The 19204-nt window shown below is 42.8% G+C and overlaps 1 protein-coding gene across 1 annotated transcript in view; it reads left to right on the forward strand.

Annotated features, from left to right (window-relative positions):
• The window catches only part of LOC120018079 (phosphatidylinositol 4,5-bisphosphate 3-kinase catalytic subunit beta isoform-like), an 87860-nt gene that overhangs the window by 18361 nt on the left and 50295 nt on the right, over positions 1-19204 (forward strand). The window contains exon 2 of the mRNA XM_038961044.1: positions 9556-9635. The gene's annotated coding sequence lies outside the window, so the exon portion shown is untranslated. The remainder of the gene's footprint in view (positions 1-9555; positions 9636-19204) is intronic.

The raw sequence follows: 19204 nt of genomic DNA on the forward strand, positions 1-19204 counted from the left end.
GGTGTTCATGCAGGAGTTAAATACAGTGTGTGTGTGTGTGTTTACATACCTACGTAGCATTATGCTGTGCAGTCAAATAGTGTGTTGTGTACGTGCAATCACTCAGGTTAACCTATATACAGTCAGGGACACAGTCAATTGATGACAATGGAATGTCTTCATGAAAACCACATGGATCTCAATGTTATATTAAGTAAGGTGAAGAAACCCCATGACCTTCTCTCCCCTGCCCTGCTGTGAGATAGTCAGTCAGACCCCCAGTTGCATAAGACGGACCCACCCAGCCTGGACACTTTGGTCAGTCTGGGCTGTTTGGGTTCTCTCTCGCTGCATTTCCTCTCCCTTTTCTGCCTGTTGTTTATCATCTGACCTCTGGCTGCTCTTAGCCAAATACTGTATCACTCCTACAGGTTAGGGGTGTGTGTGTGACACCTACACAAAAATGTGCAGGTGTGGATTGTAATGTAGACATAAACGTCCAGTATATTGTTGGAGTATTTGTGCCTGGTGAGCAGACATCGTGGAAATGTTTTCTTACTATTTGTCTGCTACTCCTCCATCACACCCTTGTGTGTGTACGTGCGCACCATACCCTTGGCTGGGGCAGACCTTTGTTCAGTCAGGCAGGCAGAAGGTAACTGATTTACAGCATCCAGGGGAGCTATGACAACTATATCAGACTCACACACACAGCCCCCTCCCATCTGGGGGCAGTCTTACATTGGTCCCTAAAATTAGACGGAGAGAAGGACGGAGAAAGTTCACAAGCTGTCTCACACAGTCCGGGACACACACACACACACTGACATTCCTCTCACACAACATCATCGTCACAGGTCTCTTAGATAATTAATATGTATGGACTTTAAGTGGGTGATTGTGTACTGTGTGTTATTCTGAGTACATCTGTAATACATGAGTGGCAGGGTTCATATGTGTCCTAGTGTGGCTGTGTTTTGTGATGGACAGACAGAGGTATTTTGTTTACTTCCAGGCAGTGATGACGCAGGCTCTTCTGTAATGACCTCTTGAGGACCTGTGTGTTTGGTGAGAGTGTGTGTGTGTGCGCGCTCTTGATCAGTGTGACTAAAGGAGCCTCTGAGATATTGCTGAGAGAATGTGAAGGGTACAACTACTGAGAGGGGTCCCTAGCTGGTGGGTCTTCAGATCTAGTTGAGAGAGATGCGTGTCTGTCTTCATGTCATATAGTCAGTGTTCTTTAGACTAGGTGAAGAGGGCTGTTACGTACAGGGCCTATAGAAAGTCTACTCCCCTTGGAATTTTAATGTAGCAAAATGGGAAAAAAGTTAATCTAAATAGGGATTCAATTTGGGTTTTTTCCTCCAGATCTACACAACCTACTCCACATCTTCAAAGTGAAAAGTTATACATTTCCTAATTAAGATAAACTCAACTTAATATCATAATTGGATAAAGGCATCCGCATGCTTCCCAGCCGAAGCAATTTGTGCATATATTATGACGACATTTTGCAACGTTGTCGTTTGTTTTGGACTTCGGCAAGAGTTGGGTTTTTTCCGGCAGTTCGGGCGCACAATATTTTTTTCTCTCGAGGCAAGCCGAATTCAGTAACCCCCTCGTCAGTGATTGGTCAACAGTAGGGATTCTTCAATGCAGTGCTGGTTGTCATTCAACCAGAGATGACTTGTCTTCATGCAAAAAATTTCACTTGAGAAATACTGCACCAAACATCCGAGTCAGATGCAAAATTGAGCAACGAAGATCTCCTCTGCAAAAACATCAAAATGAATGACAACTCAAGAAATCTATCTTAAATGAATTGACTTTTTTGAGGAAGTGTATGCATGCATGTGAAGGCTTTCTGTCTGCGTAAGCATCTACGCTCAGCACAGCTGCAGCACACAGACCTGCATCATCCACCATTGCTTTGTGCATTGTGCTACGTACCGTTAGCATTTTTCGGCTAGCGCCATGAGCCTGTCTGCTAGTTAGGCATTGATTCAGTGAAGAGCCCAGTGTTATCTTAGACTGCAAAGGATGCTTGAACAAGGCCCCTTTTTTACTGTGGTTCCAGGCAGCTTAGACGGACGCCAGTGACGTTCTACTGAGACGGATCTCTCTCGTCTCATCGCTTGTAGAGGGGTGTGCATCCAGACAGGGATGAATCAATAACTGGCCCTGCCATAAGACTGCTAAATACACTGAACACAAATATAAACGCAACAATTTCAAAGATATTTACTGAGTTACAGTTCATATAAGGAAATCAGTCACTTGAAATAAATTCTTTAGGCCCTAATCTATGGATTTCACATGACTAGGAATACAGATATGCATCTGTTGGTCACATATACCTTAAGTAAGCATTTCACTGTTAGTCTACCCCTGTTGAAGCAAACAAAATTTGTTGCTAGGGGTTTGGTGTGGTGGTTAACGTTTAGCATCAGCGTTTCCTGGTACAGCCAGACAGGCTGAGACTGACAGACGCACAGACAGACAGGAGTAAACCGCATACTTAGACAGACACATGCACACAAAAGCAAACTCAGACAGAGAAACACACAGCTGTTGGATGTATTGGGTTATGTGATAATGTGAGTGCTTTGATAAGCCCAGCTCCCTATGAATCCATCCAGTCAGTTAAACATTGACTCTCCAGACTACAACATCTTATCAGTACAGCTACAGCCACACAGTTCTTGGAATGAGCATGAGTCTGCCGCTCGTAGGTTTTTTTTGCGGTGTGTGTGTGTGTTCGTGTTTTTGTGACCTATGTTTAGCTGTCCATTTTTATAGCCTATTCTGGAGAAACTCAGAATGGACTGTGTGCTTGACTGTCCGTAATATATTAGATTACGCCCAGTTCATCGCTCTCTTTCTGAATTGATCCAGTCCCTTACAGGTGGGTGTTATGCTCCATTCTGAGTGACACTGTCATAGTTAACAGACAGACACACAAACTCTGGTGTTGTTTTCCTGGGCTGCATAGGGCACACCCTCCTAAACAAGATGAGCCATCTTTGCCATTGGGAAAAAACAGGAAGTCAGCAGCCTTCCTCCTCGTGTGTATTACGTGTCTGTCTTCAGTATTTGTATATTTGAAGTCGGACTGTGTGTCTGCAGCATGTTTATCTACCATACCACAGAGTTTACATTTCCTCTGCCGTCATTGAGTGGATATAGCCCTTTGAAGCGCGGGAGCTGGTGTGACAGGGCCATGTGTAAACAGCAGGATAATATTGTGGTACATTATGTCAGTAGGCCTCTACCACTGTATTCTGTGTACCATAGCTCTAAGTACCCTCTTATGAGAAATGTGATGCCTCAGCTATGTTTGAAAAATATGATATTCACGCCGACCTTCCCTGGAGAGGGGCGAGAGCTAGGAGGGGAAGGGAGAGCGGGAGGGTGAGCCACAAACGTCTGAGTTGTAGTGCTTGCAATATCCGTTGTCTTAAGTGGAGAGAAAAAGGAGCCCTTTGAGGGAGTGAAATGCCACTTGGGTTGAAGGGCCATACATATATGGTCTCACACTCTGAGAAGGACCCCATCATCTCTGTCTTCTCACTCCTTCTCGCTCAAACACTCACTGACTGTGTGATCTCGTTCTCCGTAGCTGATGTGAGTAAGACCTTTAAACAGGTAAACATTCGCAAGGCCGCGGGGCCAGACGGAATACCAGGATGCGTACTCGGAGCATGCGCTGACCAGCTGGCAAGTGTCTTCACTGACATTTTCAACCTATTCCTAACCCAGTCTGTAATACCAACTTGTTTCAAGCAGACCACCACAGTCCCACAGTCCCAAGAATGCCAAGGCAACCTGCCTAAATGGCTATCATCCCGTAGCACTCACATCTATAGCCATGAAATGCTTTAAAAGACTGGCTCACATCAGCGCCATCATCCCAGACGCCCTGTACCCACTCAAATTTGCATACAGCCCCAACAGATTCACAGATGACACAATCTCTATTGTACCCCACACTGCCCTCACCCACCTGGACAAAGGGAATACCTATCTATGTAAGAATGCTGTTCATTGACTACAGCTCAGCATTCTACACCATAGTCCCCTCCAAGCTCATCACCAAGTTCAGGACCCTGGGACTGAACTCCTTCCTCAGCAACTGGATCCTGGACTTGCAGATGGGCCGCTCCCAGGTGGTGAGTGTAGTCAACAACACATCCACCACGCTAACCCTCAACACGGGGGCCCCTCAGGGATGTGTGCTTAGTCCACTCCTGTACTCGCTGGTCACCCATGACCTGTATTGCCACGCACGACTCCAACACCATCATTAAGTTTGCCGACAATACGAAGGTGATGGGCCTGATCAACAACAATGAAGCAGCCTATAGGGAGGTCAGAGACCTGGAAATTTGGTGACAGGACAACAACCTCTCCCTCAACATCAGCAAGACAAAGGAGCTGATTGTGGACTACATGAAACAGATCGATAGGGCTGTAGTGCAGGGGGTCTGTGTACACATTACTAAGGAATTAACATGGTCCACACCAGGGGTTGGAACCAAAATTATTTCCCAATCGTTTCGTTTTGAACAGAACCATCATTTTTTTCGTACTGTTCTGACCAGCAAAATAAAGTTCTGAACTGGTTCTAATGAAGAATAAAAATGTAACGTTTTATTTCAGTAAAAAAAAAAGATCTGAAATCGATGGTGCGGGTAAGATATTTTGTATAGGAAATTTGAATTTTGCCGTAACAACATAGCATAGTTTAATCATAATGAAAGACAAGCACACACACTGTGCTGCCAATCGGTGTAGGGTGTGAGATGTAATAGACATTTTGCGGGTGAGGCGTGAGAGAGGATGGAGGAAGCTTGCCTTGAAGCACTGGGCGTCTTGTTATGACATGCATTATGTGGATTAGGTCCTGAATTATGGAGGAACTTTGAATGTGTTTGACCTTGAATGACTTTAACGTTGAACCAGCGCAAACGTTAGCTACCTAGCTAACAAGCTTGTGTGTGCAGAGCAGCACCAGAATTTAAAAAAGGTTTTACCTTTATTGTAGTTAATAAATCCACTGTGAAACGTGATAACTATAGTATCCTTAATTTGCATTAAAAAAAGTGAATCCATTCTTCTCTGTATAACACCTCCCTAATTTCTGAACCACTCTGATGTCAGTAGGCTATAGTAACCTATGCTTGAGAGACGAAGGGCGGGTAGCCTGCGGGCAGGCAGGCATTCAGGCAACTGCAAGGCACCCGACCGCAAGGCGCTACAGAGGGTGGGGAGTACAGCCCAATACATCACTTGGGCCGAGCTCCCTGCCATCCAGGACCTTTATACCAGGCGGTGTCAGAGGAAGGCCCAAAAAATTGTCAGACTCCAGCCACCAAAGCCATAGACTGTTCTCTCTGTTACCGCACGGCAAGCGGTACCAGTGCTTGCAGACTAGAACCAACAGGACCCTGAACAGCTTCTACCCCAAGCCATAAGACTGCTAAACAAGACTGATAAATAGCTAATCAAATGGGTACCCGGACTACCTGAATTTACTATTTTTTTTGCACTAACTCCCTTGCACTGACTCTATGCTCACACATACTTGCACACACACCCCCCACATACACTGCTGCTGCTGTTTATTATCTATTCTGTTGCCTAGTCACTTTACCCCTACAGTTGAAGTCGGAAGTTTACATTCACCTTAGCCAAATACATTTAAACTCAGTTTTCACAATTCCTGACATTTAATCCTAGTAAAAATTCCCTGTCTTAGGTCAGTTAGGATAACCACTTTATTTTAATAATGTGAAATGTCAGAATAATAGTAACGAGAATTATTTATTTATTTCAGCTTTTATTTCTTTCATCACATTCCCAGTGGGTCAGAAGTTTACATACACTCAATTAGTATTTGGTAGTGTTGCCTTTAAATTGTGTCGAACTTGGGTCAAACATTTCGGGTAGCCTTCCACAAGCTTCCCACAATAAGTTGGGTGAATATTGGCCCCTTCCTCCTGACAGAGCTGGTGTAACTGAGTCAGCTTTGTAGGCCTCCTTGCTCGCACACGCTTTTTCAGCTCTGCCCACAAATTTTCTATAGGATTGAGGTCAGGGCTTTGTGATGGCCACTCCAATACCTTGACTTTGTTGTCCTTAAGCCATTTTGCCACAACTTTGGAAGTATGTTTGGGGTCATTGTCCATTTGGAAGACCCATTTGCGACCAAGCTTTAACTTCCTGACTGATGTCTTGAGATGTTGCTTCAATATATCCACATAATTGTCCTCCCTCATGATGCCATCTCTTTTGTGAAGTGCACCAGTCCCTCCTGCAGCAAGGCACCCCCACAACATGATGCTGCCACCCCCGTGCATCACAGTTGGGATGGTGTTCTTCGGCTTGCAAGCCTCCCCCTTTTTCCTCCAAACATAACGATGGTCATTATGGCCGAACAGTTTCATCAGACCAGAGGACATTTCTCCAAAAAGTATGATCTTTGTCCCCATGTCCAGTTGCAAACCGTAGTCTGGCTATTTTATGGAGGTTTTGAAGCAGTGGCTTCTTCCTTACTGAGCTCCCTTTCATGTCGATATAGGACTCGTTTTACTGTGGATATAGATACAAAGTACGTTCATCTCCTTCCTGAGCGCTATGACGGCTGCGTGGTCCCATGGTGTTTATACTTGAGTACTATTGTTTGTACAGATGAACGTGGTACCTTCAGGCGTTTGGAAATTGCTCCCAAGGATGAACGAGACTTGTGAAGGTCTACAATTTTTTATCCTGAGGTCTTGGCTGATATCTTTTGATTTTCCCATGATGTCAAGCAAAGAAGCACTGAGTTTGAAGGTAGGCCTTGAAATACATCCACAGGTACAACTCAAATTGACTCAAATGATGTCACTTAGCCTATCAGAAGCTTCTAAAGCCATGACATCATTTTCTGGAATTTTTCAAGCTGTTTAAATAAACAGTCAACTTAGTGTATGTAAACGTCTGTTCCATTGGAATTGAGATACAGTGAATAAGTGAAATAATCCGTAAACAATTGTTGGAAAAATGACTTGTGTCATGCACAAAGTAGATGTCCTAACTAGAGGTCGACCGATTATGATTTTTCAACACCGATACCGATTTATTGGAGGACAAAAAAAGCCGATACCGATTGATCGGCCGATTTAAAAAAAAAAAAAAAAAAAAAACATTTATTTAAAAAGAAATGTTTTATATATATATATATATATATATCATACACACACACACACATTTTTGTAATAATGACAATTGCAACAATACTGAATGAACAATGAACACTTTTATTTTAACTTAATATAGTACATAAATACACACACACAGCTCTGAAGTGACAATGATACTGAAGAGTCTGCTTAGGAGACAAATACTCTCAACTGTTTGAATAAAAATAGAGTTTAGGTTACCTGTGATGAATGTTGAAAACAAAAACTTTAATTTCTATATGCAGGAAATCCTATTTTAATAATGGGCATGGTAAGAATTGACGACCAAAGTGCGAGTCATAATTCCCATGACACCTTCTAGCAAAATCTGAAAAGCGGTTCCTTCATTTATTCCATAGGATATTTTTAGATTCACTTAAAATAAGGTCTGTGTTTCGTGTAGGCTTACACCACCTTGCCAATTTTATAACTGTGTAGATATCCATAGGACAAGGTAACTCTGATCAATATTGGCTAAATATAAGCGAAGGTAAAAAAAATTGTAGAGTGGATTTATGAAAATATGTTGACAAACGTTACCTTATCTTAATGAGATTTACACGGGTATCAAAACGTCGAGGCGGTTTAAGCCTGCACGAAACACAGACCTTATTTGAAGTAGATCAAGACATTCTCTATGGAAGACATGAACGGTAAAATAACGAAGGAACCCCTTTCAAGTTCAGACGCAAGTTATTACAGGAATTATAACGCGTCGGCTATTTCTCTAAACCGTATACCTTTGACTAATCCGGAAACTATCACCTCAAACAAAACGTTTATTCCGTTCCGTATTTTATCTAATGGGTGGCATCCATGAGTCTAAATATTCCTGTTACATTGCACAACCTTCAATGTTATGTCATAATTACATAAAATTCTGGCAAATTAGTTCGCAAAGAGCCAGGCGGCCCAAACTGTTGCATATACCCTGACTCTGCGTGCAATGAACGCAAGAGAAATGACACAATTTCACCTGGTTAATATTGCCTGCTAACCTGGATTTCTTTTAGCTAAATATGCAGGTTTAAAAATATATACTTGTGTATTGATTTTAAGAAAGGCATTGATGTTTATGGTTAAGTACACATTGGAGCAATGACAGTCATTGATTGTTTTTTTATAAGATAAGTTTAATGCTAGCTAGCAACTTACCTTAGCTTACTGCATTCGCTAACAGGCAGGCTCCTTTTGGAGTGCAATGTAATCAGGTGTTAGAGCATTGGACTAGTTAACTGTAAAGTTGCAAGATTGGATCCCCCGAGCTGACAAGGTTAAAAATCTGTCGAGACAGAACGTTCCTAGGCCGTCATTGAAAATAAGAATGTGTTCTTAACTGACTTGCCTAGTTAAATAAAGGTGTAAAAAAAAAAAAAAAACGGCAAATCGGCGCCCAAAAATACCGATTTCCGATTGTTATGAAAACTTGAAATCGGCCCCGATGTTAATCGGCCATTCCAATTAATCGGTCGACCTCTAGTCCTAACCGACTTGCCAAAACTATAGTTTGTTAACAAGAAATTTGTGGAGTGGTTGAAAAAAAGAGTTTAATGACTCCAACCTAAGTGTATGTAAACTTTAGACCTCAACTGTACCTATATGTACATAGCTACTTCAATTACCTTGTTCCCCTGCACATCGACTCGGTACTTGTACTCCCTGTATATAGCCATGTTATTGTTGTTATTCACTGTGTATTTATTACTCTGTCACTTTGCAGTGTTGGGAAAAGGACCCGTAAGTAAACATTTCACTGTTAGTCTACACCTGGTGTTTATGAAGCATGTGACAAATAAAATGTTTTTTATTTTTATTTTATTTTTATAAATTTTATCCCCTTTTCTCCCCAATTTTCGTGGTATCCAATCGCTAGTAATTACTATCTTGTCTCATCGCTACAACTCCCGTACGGGCTCGGGAGAGACGAAGGTCGAAAGCCACGCGTCCTCCGAAGCACAACCCAACCAAGCCGCACTGCTTCTTAACACAGCGCGCCTCCAACCCGGAAGCCAGCCGCACCAATGTGTCGGAGGAAACACCGTGCACCTGGCCCCCTTGGTTAGCGCGCACTGTGCCCGGCCCGCCACAGGAGTCGCTGGAGCGCGATGAGACAAGGATATCCCTACCGGCCAAACCCTCCCTAACCCGGACGACGCTAGGCCAATTGTGCGTCGCCCCACGGACCTCCCGGTCGCGGCCAGCTGCGACAGAGCCTGGGCGCGAACCCAGAGACTCTGGTGGCGCAGCTAGCACTGATAAAATGTTATTTTGATACCTCCCGTTGATTCTCTGTAACTGATCGCACACACACATAGACACACACACATACTGATGTTGTTCCTTCTCCCCCCAGATGCAGTGTCCCTCCACCTCCCCAGACGCCACCAGCATGGAGGAGAGCCACAGGGAATAAAAGCCTCCAGGAGACCGCAGGTAAGACCTGCATGTATTTGTCTTTAGGAAAAGCACCAAGGCAAATACAGTGCCTTCAGAAAGTATTCATACCCCTTTACTCATTCCACATTTTTCGGTGTTACAGCCTGAATTCAAAATGGATTAAATAATAAAAAATTCTCACCAATCTATACAAAATACCCCATAATGACAGTGAAAAACATGTTTTTGAAATTTGAGCAAATTTATTGAAAATGAAATACAGAAATATCTAATTTACACAAGTATTCACACTCCTAAGTAAATACTTAGTAGAAGCACTTTGACAGTGATTACAGCTCTGAATCTTTGGGTAAATATCTAAGAGCTTTATACCTGAGTTGTGCAACATCTGCCCATTTTTATTATTTTCTAAATTCTTCAAGCTCTGTCAAATTTGGTTGTTGATCATGTCTAGACAACCGTTGCCGTAGATTTAAGTCAAAACTGTAACTCGGCCACTCAGGAACATTCAGTGTCTTGGTAAGCAACTCGTGTAGATTTGGCAATTGTCCTGCTGAAAGGAGAATTCATCTCCCAGTGTCTGGTGGCAAGCAGACTGAACCAGGTTTCCTCAAAACATGTTGCCTGTGCTTAGCTCCATTCCATAAATTTTTTTATTCTGTAAAACTCCCCAATTCTTAAATGATTACAAGAATACCCCTAACATGATGCAGCAACCACTATGCTTGAAATTATGGAGAGTGGTACTCAGTCATATGTTTTGGGCAAATCCAATACAACACTTTCTATTCAGGACAAAAAGTTAATTGCTTTGACATATTTTTTTGCATTATTACTTTAAGGCTTTGTTGTAAACAGGATGCATGTTATATATATATTTTTTAAATATTTGTATTCTTTACGGGCTTCTTTTCACGTATTGTGGAGTAACTACAATGTTGTTGATCCATCCTCAGTTTTCTCCTGTCACAGCCATTAAACTCTGTAACTGTTTTAAAGTCACCATTGGCCTCATGGTGAAATCACTGAGATGTTTCCTTCCTATCTGGCAACTGAGATAGGAAGGACGTAGTGACTGGGTGTCCATCCAAAGTGTAATTAATAACTTCACCATGCTCAAAGGGATATTCAGCTTTGTTTTTAGCCATCTGCCAGTAGGTGCGCTTCTTTGCAGGCATTGGAAAACCTCCCTGGTCTTTGTGGTTAAATCTGTGTTTGAAATATACTGCTGGACTGAGGGACCTTACAGATAATTGTATGTGTGGGGTACAGAGATGAGGTAGTCATTCCAAAATCATGTTAACATTATTATTGCACATAGTGAGTTCATGCAACTTATGTGACTTGTTAAGCAAATGTTTACTTCTAAACTTTAGGCTTGCCATAACAAATGGGTTGAATACTTATTGACTCAAGACATTTCAGCTTTTCAGGTTTAATTAAAAAAAATGGGAATTCAAAAAGCATAATTCCACTTTGGCATTATGGGGTATTGTATTTAAGCAAGTGACAAAAAAAATCTCAATTTAATCCATTTTAAATTCAGGCTGTAAAACCAACAATGTGGAAAAAGTCAATGTACTGTATATCTTAGCAAAAACTTTTGGCAAGTTAGAAAGTGCTTTTCCCACCTACATTAGTGTATTCGGGAAAGTATTCAGACCCCTTGACTTTTCCACCCTTTGTTACGTTACAGCCTTATTCTAAAATTGATTAAAAACTATTTAAATCCCTCATCAATCTACACACAATACCCCATAATTGCAAAGCAAAAACAGATTTTTAGAAAATAAAAAACGTACAGTACCACACCTACTTGTTCAAGGGTTTTTCTTTTATTTTTACTATTTTCTACATTGTGGAATAATAGTGAAGACATCAAAACTATGAAATAACACATGGAATCATTTAGTAACCTAAAAAGTGTTAAACAAATCAAAATATATTTGAGATTCTTCAAAGTAGCCACCCTTTGCCTTGATGACAGCTTTGCACACTCTTGGCATTCTTTCAACCAGCTTTACCTGGAGTGCTTTTCCAACAGTCTTGAAGGAGTTCCCACATGCTGAGCACTTGTTGGCTGCTTTTCCTTCATTCTGCGGTCCGACTCATCCCAAACCATCTCAATTGGGTTGAGGTCGGGTGATTGTGGAGGCCAGGTCATCTGATGCAGCACTCCATCAATCTCCTTGGTCAAGTAGCTCTTACGCAGCCTGGATGTGTGTTGGATCATTGTTTTGTTGAAAACAAATGATAGTCCCACTTTGCGAAAATCCAGATGGGATGGCGTATCGCTGCAGAATGCTGTGGTAGCCATGCTGGTTAAGTGTGCCTTGAATTCAAAATAAATCAGACAGTGTCACCAGCAATGCACCATCACACCGCCTCCTCCATGCTTCACGGTGGGAACCACACATGCAGCATCTGAAGTATTTATTTGGGCTGCAATCTGAGGTGAAGTTAATGAACTTGTCCTCTGCAGCAGAGGTTACTCTGGGTCTTCCTTTCCTGTGGCGGTCCTCATGAGAACCAGTTTCATCATATCGCTTGATGGTGTTTGCGACTGCACTTATAGAAACTTTCAAAGTTTTTTTTAAATATCCCATATTGACTGACCTTCATGTCTTAAAGTATTGATGGACTGTCGTTTCTCTTTGCTTATTTGAGCTGTTCTTGCCATAATTTAGACTTGATCTTTTACCAAATAGGGCTATCGTCTGCTCAAACGCATTAAGAAGGGATTTTTTTTTTTTTACAAATGAACTTTTAACAAGGCATTCCAGGACTGCCTCATGAAGCTGGTTGAGAGAATTCCAAGAGTGTTCAAAGCTGTCGAGCCAAAGGGTGGCTACTTTGAAGAATCTCAAAAATAAAATATTTTTTGATTTGTTTAACAATTTTTGGTTACTTACTACATGATTCCATATGTGTTTTTTCATAGTTTTGATGACTTCCCTATTATTCTACAATGTAGAACTTTTTTAAAAACAAAGAGAAATCTGGGAATGAGTAGGTGTGTTAACTTTTATGGGGTATTGTGTGTAGACTGATGGGGGGCAACAAGTGTAATCCATTTTAGAATAATGCTGTAATAAAATGTGGGAAAAGTCCAAGGTCTGAATACTTTAAGAATTTTTATTTTATTTAACCTTTATTTAACTGGGTAAGTCAGTTAACTAAGAAAAAATTCTTATTTACAATGACGGTCTACCAAAAGGCCTCCTGCGGGGACAGGCTGGGATTAAAAATAAAAAATGTAATTACAATATATGACAAAACACACATGACGAGAGACAACACTACATGAAGAGAGACCGACGACGACAACATAGCATGGCAGCAGCACATAACATGGTACAAACATTGTTGGTTACAGACAACAGCACAAAGGGCAAGAAGGTAGAGACAACAATACATCACGCAAAGCAGCCACAACTGTCAGTAAGAGTGTCCATGATTGGCTATCGTGGCTAACGCCCTTGTCCAGAAGCAAGCACAAGTTAGCCTCGAGCTAGGCCCTTTCCCCCGGTTAGCAAATGAAGTACACCAACTACAATACCTCTCTTGCCAATTTCCCTGGACCCTTTGTCGACACGGAGCCCCGCCGATCCACCACGACTGGTCTGCTGACGTATTTCGGCCGATGTGCTCTCAACCGGCCTCTGCGTCGTTGATGTTGGTGAGGACCCAGCTACTAGCCCCGGCCCGCTAACTCTTTGAGCGCGGTGTCTCCCGCTCGCCTACCGTATTGACAACTGCCGAGCGGCTCCCTGTTTCGTCCATTGCTGCTTATTGGACCCTATGATCACTCAGCCACACAGCTGATGCCTGCTGGACTGTTTATGAACACGGTACTTAATTTTGTTTATCTGTCGGCCCCAGCCTCGAACTCAGTGTGTAGCTAACTGACCCTCTCTGCCCATTCATCGACATTTTCCCGTTGTTGTTGTCCTAGCTGTTTACCCATTGTCTTAGCCCTCCCAATCAACACCTGTGATTGCTTTATGCGTCCCTCTAATGCCACTATTCCTTGTATACTGTTGTTTAGGGTAGCTCTCATTTGTTTTTTGTTTTACTGCGGATCCCCTACTCCCGCTCTACATGCCTCGGTTAGCTCCCTTCCCCACCCCCATGCCCTTGTCTGTGCATTATGCCCTGAATCTATCCTACCACGCCCAGAAGTCTGCTCCTTTTACTCTTTGTTCGGAACGCGCTAGACGACCAGTTCTTATAGCCTTTAGCCGTACCCTTATCCTACTCCTCCTCTGGTCCTCTGGTGATGTAGAGGTTAACCAAGGCCCTGTGTCCCCAGGCGCTCTCATTTGTTGACTTCTGTAACTGGAAAAGCCATGGGTTCATGCATGTTAACATCAGAAGCCTCCTCCCTAAGTTTGCTTTATTCACTGCTCTAGCACACTCTGCCAACCCTGATGTCCTAGCCGTGTCTAAATCCTGGCTTAGGAAGGCCACAAATTACTGAAATTTCCATCCCCAAATCCAACATTTTCTGTCAAGATAGAACTGCTAAAGGGTGCAGAGTTGCAATCTACTGTAGTGAGCCTGCAGTGTTCTGTCATACTATCCAGGTCTATGCCCAAACAGTTCGAGCTACTACTTTTAAAAGTCCATCTCTCCAGAAATAAGTCACTGTTGCCGCTTGTTATAGACCCCCCTCAGCTCCCAGCTGTGCCCTGGACACCATATGTGAATTGATTGCCCCCCATCTATCGTCAGAGTTTGTACTGTTAGATGACCTAAACTTGGATATGCTTAACACCCCGGCCGTCCTACAATATAAGCTAGATGCCCTCAATCTCACACCAATTATCAAGGAACCTACCAGGTACAACCCCAAATCCGTAAACATGGGCACCCTAATAGATATCATCCTGACCAACTTGCCCTCTAAATACACCTCTGCTGTTTTCAACCAGGATCTCCGCGATCACTGCCTCATTGCCTGCGTCCGTTATGGGTCTGCAGTCAAACGACCACCCCTCAACACTGTCAAACGCTCCCTAAAACACTTCTGCGAGCAGGCCTTTCTAATCGCCCTGGAAGGATATTGACCTCATCCCGTCAGTAGAGGATGCCTGGTTGTTCTTCAAAAGTGCCTACCTCACCATCTTAAATAAGCATGCCCCTTTCAGAAAATGTAGAACTAAGAACAAATATAGCCCTTGGTTCACTCCAGACTTGACTGCCCTTGACCAGCACAAAAACATCCTGTGGCATACTGCACTAGCTTCGAATAGTCCCCGCGATATGCAACTTTACAGGGAATTCAGGAACCAGTATACACAGTTAGGAAAGCAAAGGCTAGCTTTTTCAAACAGAAATATGCATCCAGCAGCACTAATTCCAAAAAGTTTTGGGACACTAAAGTCCATTGAGAATAAGAGCACATCCTCTTAGCTGCCCACTGCACTGAGGGTAGGAAACACTGTCACCACTGATAAATCCACGATAATCAAGAATTTCAATAAGCATTTCTCTACGGCTGGCCAGGCTTTCCACTTGGCTACCCCGGCCAACAGCTCGGCACCCCCCGCAGCAACTGGCCCAAACCCCCCCCACCCCCATCCCCGCTTCTGCTTCAACCAAATCCAGACAGCTGATGTCCTGAAAGAGCTAAAGAATCTGGTTCCCTACAAATCAGCTGGGCTAGACAATCTCGACCCCCTCTTCCTAAAATTATCCGCTGCCATTGTTGCAACCCCTATTACTAGTCTGTTCAACCTCTTTCATATCGTCTGAGATTCTTAAAGATTGGAAAGCGGCCGCAGTCATCCCCCTCTTCAAAGGGGGAGACGCTCTAGACCCAAACTGTTACAGATCTATATCCATCCTGCCCTTCTAAAGTCTTCGAAAGCCAAGTTAACAAACAGATCACCGGCCATCTCGAATCCCACCGTACCTTCTCCATTATGCAATCCGGTTTCTGAGCTGGTCACGGGTGCACCTCAGCCACGCTCAAGGTCCTAAACGATATCATAACCACCATCGATTAAAAAAACAGTACTGTGCAGCCGTCTTCATCGACTTGGCCAAGGCTTTTGACTCTGTCAATCAACGTATTTTTATCGGTAGGCTCAACAGCCTTGGTTTCTCTGACTGCCTGGCCTGGTTCACTAACTACTTCTCCGATAGAGTTCAGTGTGTTAACTGAGCTTCAATGCCATACAAACCTCCTTCCGTGGCCTCTAGTAACGCTAGTAAAACTAAATGCATGCTCTCCAACTGATCGCCGCCCGCCTAGCATCACTACTCTGGACGGTTCTGACTTAAAATATGTGGACAACTATAAATACCTAGGTGTCTGGCTAGACTGTAAACTCTCCTTCCAGACTCATATTAAGCATCTCCAATCCAAAATTAAATCTGTAATCGGCTTCCTATTTCGCAACAAAGCCTCCTTCACTCATGCTGCCAAACAAACCCTCGTAAAACTGACTATCCTGCCGATCCTTGACTTCGTCGATGTCATTTAAAAAATAGCCTCCAACACTCTACTCAGCAAACTGGATGTAGTCTATCACAGTGCCATCTGTTTTGTCACCAAAGCCCCATATACTACCCACGATTGCGACCTGTAGTGCTCTCATTGGCTGGCCCTCGCTACATATTCGTCGCCAAACCCACTGGCTCCAGGTCATCTATAAGTCTTTGCTAGGTAAAGCTCCGCCTTATCTCAGCTCACTGGTCACCATAGCAACACCCCACTGTAGCACGCGCTCCAGCATGTATATTTCACTGGTCATCCCCAAAGCCAGCACCTCCTTTGGCTGCCTTTTCCTTCCAGTTCTCTGCTGCCAGTGACGGGAACGAATTGCAAATATCACTGAAGTTGGAGACCTATATCTCCTTCACTAACTACAAGCATCAGCTGTCAGAGCAGCTTACTGATCGCTGCATCTGTGCACAGCCAACCTGTAAATAGTAAATTACTTCGCTACTATGGCCTATTTATTGCCTTACCTCATTTGCACCCACTGTATACAGATTTTCTGTTGTGACTGTACGTTTGTTTATTCCATGTGTAACTGTGTTGTTTTTGTCGCACTGCTTTGCTTTATCTTGGCCAGGTGGCAGTTGTAAATGAGAACTTGTTCTCAACTGGCCTACCTGGTTGAATAAAGGTGAAATAAAAATAAAATAAATTGAGTCTTTGAATGAAGAGATGGAGATAAAACTGTCCAGTTTGAGTGTTTTTTTTTTGCAACTCGTTCCAGTCGCTAGCTGCAGCGAACTGAAAAAAGGAGTGACCCAGGGATGTGTGTGCTTTGGGGACCTTTAACAAAATGTGATTGGCAGAACGGGTGTTTTATGTGGAGGATGAGGGCTGCAGTAGGTATCTCAGAGGGAGTGAGGCCTAAGAGGGTTTTATAAATAAGCATCAACTAATGGGTCTTGCGACGGGTATATAGAGATTACCAGTTTACAGGGGAGTATTGATTGCACTGTATGGTAAAAATGTATTGTAAAGGACACGTGCGTGCTGGAATGCATTGCGCTGAGTGCGCTGGAAACTGGGAGGGTAGTGTCCTGACAGGCGGAGAATGTTGGAAATCTGCCAGCACAGTTTGGGAAAAGCTGCTGGGTGAACACTACGTAGCCTAGCCACCATGAGGTTTCACTTTGCTGTCTAATCACAAAACCTGGATTATTGTCCTAGTTCACTGCTTTAGTAAGTAAGTCACTGCTCCTATGTTCTGGCCTGTGTTCAAATGTCTGTTTTGTAAATCCCCAGGACCATGATGGAGGAAAACTGTAGTGGCTCTCCTCCAGACTTCTATGATCTACAAATATGACCTTCTGTAGTAACATGGGGCTGTGACTGAGTTTATGGCGCTATGGCTCACTCATCATGGTGTGTGTAGGTGGCGTGCTTATGTGTGAACAGTGTACATAGAGATGTGTGTATACATACCAAAGAAGTGTTCTGTGGTAAAGGGTCATTGCTTCAGGCTCCTAGCCAGATCTATTGCATCCAATGAACTCAATAAGAAATGTTCTTTCTCAGAGCTTTGCGTGTGAGAGAGAAATATGTCATGTGAAGACAAATGTGGGCATTAAAGTCCTGTTGGACACATGTACAGTGCATTTGGAAAGTATTCAGACCCCTTGACTTTTTCCATATTTTGTTACGTTGTAGCCTTATTCTAAACTTGATGAAATTGTTTTCCCCCCTCATCAATCTACACACAATAACCCATAATGACAAAACAAAAACACGTTTTTAGATTTTTTGTTGTTGAAATATGACATTTACATAAGTATTCGCCCCAGTCTGAGGTCCGCTCTGGAGTAGGTTTTCATCAAGGATATCTCTGTACTTTGCCCCGTTCATCTTTCCCTCGATCCTGATTAGTCTCCCAGTCCCTGCTGCTGAAAAACATCCCCACAGTATGATGCTGCCACCACCATGCTTCACTGTAGGGATGGTGTCAGGTTTCCTCCAGATGTGACTAGGGCTGTTGCGGTGACCGTATTACTGCCACACCGACAGTCACGAGTCAGGAAGGCAGTCAAATTCCACGTGACCGTTTAGTCACGGTAATTATTATTCTCCAAGCTCTACTGCTGCTGCTGTTCATTACTTGCGTACTGCCTGGTACTCAGCACTTCATTGTCCCTCTAATCACTCTGACATCAATGCAAATGTCTTCGAAAATCTAATCAAACACTTCATGAGAGCTCATGAGCTAATGTTGCGCAACATTTCTATAGGGTGTGCAATCGCGGGAGAAAACAGAGTGATGGCCGCTTAACGAAGATCCCATCAGCTTTCTATAGGCTAGGTCTACTATATTTATTTCTCAACTTTCCTAATATTAACCTTTCTAGGTCACACGTTCCGCTAGCGGAACCCCTCGACAACATTCCGCTGAAAAGGCAGTGCCTTTACACATTAACAAGTCCAATTCAGCAAATGAAAGATAAACATCTTGTTAATCTACCCATCGTGTCCGATTTAAAAAAAAAAAAAAAAAAAAAAAAATGCTTTACAGTGAAAACACAACATGTGATTGTTAGATCACTGTCAAGTCCAAAAAACACACAGCCATTTACCAGCCAAAGATAGGAGTCACAAAAAGCAGAAATAGAGATAAAATTAATCACTAACCTTTAAACTTCATCAGATGACACTCATAGGACATCATGTTACACAATACATGTATGTTTTGTTCGATAATGTGCATATTTATATCCAAAAATCTGTTTACATTGGCGCCATGTTCAGAAATGCCTCCAAAATATCCGGAGAAATTGCAGAGAGCCACATCAAATAACAGAAATACTCATCATAAACTTTGATAAAAGATACATGTTTTACATAGAATTAAAGATACACTTGTTTTTAATGCAACCGCTGTGTCAGATTTCAAAAAAACTTTACGTAAAAAGCACACCATGCAATAATCTGAGACGGCGCTCAGATATAAACAACATTTCTCCGCCATGTTGGAGTCAACAGAAATACGAAATTACATTATAAATATTCCCTATGATGATCTTCATTAGAATGCACTCCCAGGAATCCTAGTTCCACAATAAATTGTTGTTTTGTTCGATAATGTCCATTATTTATGTCCAAGTAGCTA

The sequence above is a fragment of the Salvelinus namaycush genome, chromosome 23 (assembly GCF_016432855.1).
Source record: "Salvelinus namaycush isolate Seneca chromosome 23, SaNama_1.0, whole genome shotgun sequence".
Classification (NCBI taxonomy): Eukaryota; Metazoa; Chordata; class Actinopteri; order Salmoniformes; family Salmonidae; genus Salvelinus; species Salvelinus namaycush.